The sequence below is a fragment of the Tursiops truncatus genome, chromosome 10, assembly GCF_011762595.2.
Source record: "Tursiops truncatus isolate mTurTru1 chromosome 10, mTurTru1.mat.Y, whole genome shotgun sequence".
NCBI lineage: Eukaryota > Metazoa > Chordata > Mammalia > Artiodactyla > Delphinidae > Tursiops > Tursiops truncatus.
In genome coordinates, this window is record NC_047043.1 from 11561270 (window position 1) to 11567668 (window position 6399).

A 6399-nucleotide genomic window follows, 5' to 3' on the forward strand; every position below is an offset into this window, starting at 1 on the left:
TTTCTCATAGCTGTAGCCCAGCTTCTACAACACTGCCCGGCACAAATGGGAAACTCAATATTCCTTTTTTTTTTTTTTGGCTGCCAAAAGCTTCATTTCCATTTGGTCCAAGGCTTGGGGGAGGGCTCCAGGGTAGTTAAAAGCTGCCGAGTGGCTGCAGAGAAGGCTTCAGGCCTTCTGACCACAGGGGCTCCTCAAAGGCCGCTGGGTTTCAGAGGCTCCTAGTCATGCCTGAGGGTGAGCCTTTCAAAGAGCTACTGGCCCCGCCCAGCCTGAGGACCAGCCAGCCTGCGGAGGTTGGTCAGGTGGTCACCCATCTTCTTGATGAGTTTCACCTGCTCATACAGGAAGCCGCTCTCCAGGAAGTCTCAGAGGTGAGGGTCTGTGCGGGCAGAGCCCAGGGCATGCAGATCGAAAAGGGCCTGGTTCAGGTCCTTCTCCATGAGCATGGCGGCTTCCATAGCGTCCTGGGTTTCACCCCACTCATCTTGAGATGGCTTCCGCACGTCCTGGAAGAGGGCACGGTCGCTGCACTGGTTTTGTATTTTCGAGAGACGTTCAGTGCCTTGGCGCTTCTCCTTGGCCAATTCACGGAAAAAGTGGCCCACACTCTGAAGAGCCCCATCGTCGTGGTCGAAATAGAAGCCCAGAGAGAGGTAGGTATAGAAGGCCTGCAGATGCAGGTTGACCAGGCAACCTCTACCTTGGTAGAATAATTCTGACGAATCTGGGAGCTCAGGGTTGATTGGTAATAAGGAGTTAGCCTCAAAAACTGGTGTTGGTTGGTTCCAGTGGCCGAGGGTAGCTGAGTGGCTGATTCCAAAGGTTGCAACTGAAAAAAAAGCTGGAGGGCGGTCGGAGGCTGGAACAAGGGGTATCGCTTGGTACGTTCATTCTAAGCACTGTTGAAGCAAGAGACAGATCCGCAGGCCTGCCGCGCGACCTGTCGGAAACTCAATATTCCTCAGGTCAGTTAGTGAGCAGCAGTATAGTCACTTCCGGCCCCCTCCGTCTCCACCACCCCCACCCCCGCCAGCCTAAGCCCTCCTTCCCTCCCCCCGCCCCCTGCCTAGGACCACCTCTGAGCTAAGGCTGCGACTGGGACACCTGCAAGTGGCTTCTCCAAGTGGCCAGGGCTTCCTCACAGTGTGGTGGCTGGGTTGCCAAGGTGAGCATCCTGAAAGACAGAGAGCCACACAGAAGCCACGTGGCCTTTTGTGACCTTGCCTCAGAGGTCAAACACTGTCACTTCCACTGCATTGTATTTGTCGAGGCAGCTACAAAGATTTTCTCAAGTTCAAAGGTAGGGAACATACCTTCTCAATGGAGGAATGTCAACAGCACATTGCAAAAAACAAAAACAAAACACGTGGGGTGAGAAAGATATGGCAGATGGCATTTTCCGAGGGATATATATACGCATGCCATGACACTCAAGCCTTCCCCTGATTTTACATTATCAGACATCTGGCACTCTGCCCTGCACATTTTCGTGCAGTACTTAGGAGCTCTGCCAGGAAAATATGAACAGAACGGCTCTCCTTCCCACTCCTGCCCAAACTCAGGACTGGGGTACAGGGGTGCAAAAGTGGGACATTAGGAATGTTTATCTCAGAAGGTAGAGGACTCACTTGGGCTCTGGGTGACTTGGGAGCAAAGCCACACACAACCGTCATCACTATCACCTGTGTCAGCATACTATTTCTGTCCCTTTCACTCTTCTCTTTCATTGTTTATTTGTCATAGGTGTTTATGTTAAAGGGAATAAATATTGGGAAAGAAGACATTATCGTACATTGTTAAGTCTCCACTTTCATGTATTTATGCCAATGCTTGTGGCCTCATTAGGAATTTTAAGCTGAAGTCACTTATGCCGGGTGGCCCATTTGATAGGAAGTGAATTTCAGACTAGGTCAGTACTCAGGCAGTCATTCACCTCAAAGTCAGGGTACAATTCAATTCTTTTTGATATCAATGGATGTATTCTTTAACCAGAGTTAAAATAATCTAAAACCATCTTCCAACAGTATGATTCGAATGAAATAACATCCAGCGTGCTTAGATTGGAAAAAATGGCATTATTCAATTTCCAAATACAGTAACTCGAATGATGAATTTGAAGAACTCGTTCTTGCTTTATTATTGGTACGGCTTCGTAACTGTCCTTTCAGTTCTCTTTTCCTTTGTGGGAAGATGGAGGAGGGGTGGCTAATGCAAAAGCAGAGGCAGCATCTTATTTACGCCATAACTGCTTTCCTGTGTCCTAAACCCTCAAGAGGGCTTTCTGAAGAAAAAGGGGTGAAAAAAATTAAACCTTATCCAGTGGAATTTACAGAGCTAGAAATAAAACAGCCTTAACAGTTGTAACAGATACCTTTTTGGTTTATAACCACATTCTCTAACATCTGTTGAGGGACATTTTCTGACCAAAGGGTCTGTCAGTATCAATAAGGAAAGATGTGTTCCTCATTGTTCTAGAATCTACGGTGTCTAGGGTTATTGAAATGGATATCTACTGTAGTTCATACCGGAGGATGCAGAGGGAGATTACAGACGGAAGGAAAAGGGGACGTGGATTACAGTGTGGACTTGCCCCTGGCCTTGCTTTGAACTCTCCCTGGCTTTTTGGAACTTAACCAAGATCAAACAGGCAGTTGCAGCCAGCCCAAGGCCTCTGGTTCTCTGTATAAATTTAGGAGTTGATTTTGAGGTTAAGATTATGAAGTTTTGTGGTAACTTTAAACTGGAAAGTATTGCGTTCACCTTTTCTATTCCCCAAAGAAAAAAGAAATGCCCAGCCATGTAATGAAACTCCTTTCAATCTGACCATTGTGTTAGAACAGATTTCACACTGAGCGAATCTTTGCAACCAGACTCAAATGTTTCCCATTAAGGCCCTGCACGAGTATAAATGTGCAAGGGCCCGCCGCAGAGTGTGCCATTCTCCAAGCAAATGCACACACTTGGTGACTTGGATAGGGTATCAAAAACAGATCCACTGCTGAATACTTGTTTGCACTTCTTATTGCCATTGCTGAGAGCCTAGACAATGAGAAAGAAAACTCCCTCAACCTCTTGGTGGTGGCGGTGGGACCTACCTGATGAGGCAGAACATGTGTGGGTCAAACTGTTGCAGCCTTAACGTCTGAATCAGAATTGCTTGCTTACGATGGCTACGCCGTATCTTACTAGAATCCTTCACAGTTTAGCAACTTTTGCTTCAAGCTAAAATAAGTGCTAGGAAGTAGAGTTTACAATGATGCACAAAGTTTTAGACTATCAAAACAGGAGATTCTATTCAGAAAATGACTTTGACTGAAGCTGAAGAAAACTACAATACATTAACAGAAAGTTTCAATCTGTTATAAGATGGTTCTTAGTTTGACTTTTTTATTTATTTTTTTTGAGGTACGCGGGCCTCTCACCGTTGTGGCCTCTCCCACTGCGGAGCAGAGGCTCTGGACGGGCAGGCTCAGCGGCCATGGCTCACGGGCCCAGCCGCTCCGCGGCATGTGGGATCTTCCCGGACTGGGGCACGAACCCGTGTCCCCTGCATTGGCAGGCGGACTCTCAGCCATTGCACCACCAGGGAAGCCCCTAGTTTGATTATTTTTGAGGGGTGGGGGGACTTTCCTTCCCCTTGTCTTAGAGCAAATGACAAAAACAAGCACTTCTTATAAAATAGCTCCATACAAGAGGGTGTTAAGGCAAGTTAAAGTCCCCAGGTATAACTACGATCATGCTAATGAGAACAGAAACAAGGGCACATATAATATGCTCTTATCCCAGGCTTCAGGAAAGTTCATAGATGGTATCTTATGAATCCTTTTTGAACAATAGGCATGGTTATCTCCACTTTATCATGGGGCAATCAAGGCATCCAAAGATAAGTTGCCAGGGTCATAAGATTCCTCAGAGCCACCACCAGAAAAGAGAACCCTTAATAGTGCAAACGCTGCTCAGAAATCAACTTTGTATGCGTATTGCTGGGAGTAACTTTTGTGGGCAGTGTACTGACTGAAGGAAGTGGTGAAGCAAGAGGGAAAAGGAATAAAGGGGAAAATGAAGGCTGGTCTGCGACTCCTCAAAAGTTACTTCTACAATTATTCAAAAGGAGACAAATCAATTATACTTCAATTTAAAGAAAGAGAGAGACCATGTTTCAGTCTTATAAAGTTTGACATAATTTAAGACATAATTTAATACAACTTGCTTACTCAAATACATACTTCTAAAAGTTTCCCCTTTCTTTTGTTTTTAATTGAAGTATAGTTGATTTATAATATTGTGTTAGTTTCAGGTATACAGCAAAGTGATTCAGTTATACATATTTTCTCAGATTATTTTTCTTTATAGGTTATTACAAGATATTGAATATAAAAAAAAAGATATTGAATATAGTTCCCTGCTCTATACAGTAAATCCTCGTTGCTTATCTATTTTATGTATAGTAGTTTCTGTCTGTTAATCCTATACTCCTAATTTATCTCTGACCCCAGTTTCCCCTCTCTAATTGCAGAATTTAAAATTATATTGAATACTTTCACCTAATGTTTCAAACTTACAACAGTCGCCTTCAGCATTTTTAAAAATTAATTAATTAATTTATTTTTAGCTGCGTTGGGTCTTCGTTACTGCACACAGGCTTTCTAGTTGTGGCGAGCAGGGGCAACTCTTCGTTGCGGTGCACGGGCTTCTCGTTGCGGTGGCTTCTCTTTGTTGTGGAGCACGGGCTCTAAGCATGCAGGCTCAATAGTTGTGGCACGTGGGCTCAGTAGTTGTGGCTCACTGGCTTAGTTGCTCCGCGACATGTGGGATCTTCCCAGACCAGGACTCCAACCCGTGTCCCCTGCATTGGCAGGTGGATTCTTAACTACTGCGCCACCAGAGAAGCCCTCGCCTTCAGCATTTTAAAGTAACATTTTTAAATGATTTCAATGTGTATTATGTCATACAGACGTAAGTATACTGTTACTTTCTTAAATATTGCTATTATCAAAAATCATATACAGTAAAAAGACATTTCCACTACTCAGTGTACTCAGAGTTTGGAGAATTGATTTGCAGTGTTGTAGGAATTATTTCCGTTGTCTGGAATTCATCCAAAGAGCCACTCCTACTTGGTTTGTTTGGATTTTTTGTTTTGTTTTGCAGGGGGGTTGGGTTTTTTTTTTTCCTGCAACTTAAATTTTCTTATTTGCTAACAGTATGATTGATTAGAGTAAAAGGAAGGGGAAGAGCTGACATTTTTCTCACCTGAAAGCAAAACCAGCATCCAGCAAAACTCTTTTCTTCTATCCTCTCCGCATTCTTTTTGGTCCCAATTCCAATCATCTTAGACCATCACCAAAATGCTCACTGACTCCAGTTTAAGGTAATATTGACCCAGAAGTGTGTGCATTGTAATAGCGAGACTTTTGAGGTCTAACAATTTTCCAGGGTCCAAAGGCCATCATTTGTAATGCTTAGGCTTTCAGGTGCATTGACAGATAGTGGGGGACCGTCTTTGAAACCAGAGTCCATTCCCCTCTATTCATGTTACAGAAGTAACTTCTTATGTGTAAGGCAAGTTCTGAGTACAGGTTTTGATTATTTTTTAGCTTGTCTTAAAATTTTAAAACCTAGCAAAGCTAGAAAGTGGTCTACCAAAGAATAAGGGTCATGGACTCTCCAAGTCCTTGAATTTCAAACCAGAGACAGATGATTCCCTTTGACCTCTGGGGGCCCTCCTCACGCCTACTGCTACAGGGGAAAGGGGGAAGAGCAAGAAAAGCAAGAAAACTACAGGCCTGACAACAGGATTTGCCAGGAAGCTGTGTTCCACCTAGAACCTCTCTAGACACACGGATTGCTGATGCCTTTACGTCCACAATTAAAGATCCCTTCCTCCCTCAGTACAACGAAAATACCCTGGTAAAAGGTCACGTCTTATCCAATAACATGACAGCATATCTCAACACCTACAGCATAAATACTTAAGGTGTTTGGTGAAACTCCAGATTCCTGGACTTCAACACGGAATCACTAAATGAGAATCCTGGGCACCAAGGCCCAGGAATCTGAATTTTTAACCTAAATTCTCATTTGATCCTTACGCACAGTAACATGTAAGAACCTCAGGCTTTGGGACTTCCCTGGTGGTTCAGTGGGTAAGACTCCTCACTCCCAATGCCGGGGACCTGGGTTCAATCCCTGGTCCAGGAACTAGATCCCGCATGCCGCAACTAAGAGTTCGCGTGACACAACTAAGAGTGTGCATTCTGCAACTAAGAGTCCACATGCTGCAACTGAGAAGCCTGCATGTCACAACTAAGAAGTCTGCATGCCACAACTATGACCCAGTGCAGCCTAGATAAATAAATAAATAAAATAAATAAATAGTTAAAAAAAAAAAGAACC

The 6399-nt window shown here is 44.1% G+C and overlaps 1 pseudogene; it reads right to left on the bottom strand.

The window, feature by feature from the left end:
• Nucleotides 1-221: 221 nt before the first annotated feature.
• On the bottom strand, nt 222-1676 carry LOC117313726 (ferritin light chain pseudogene; annotated as a pseudogene).
• Between the last annotated feature and the right edge of the window lie 4723 nt (nt 1677-6399).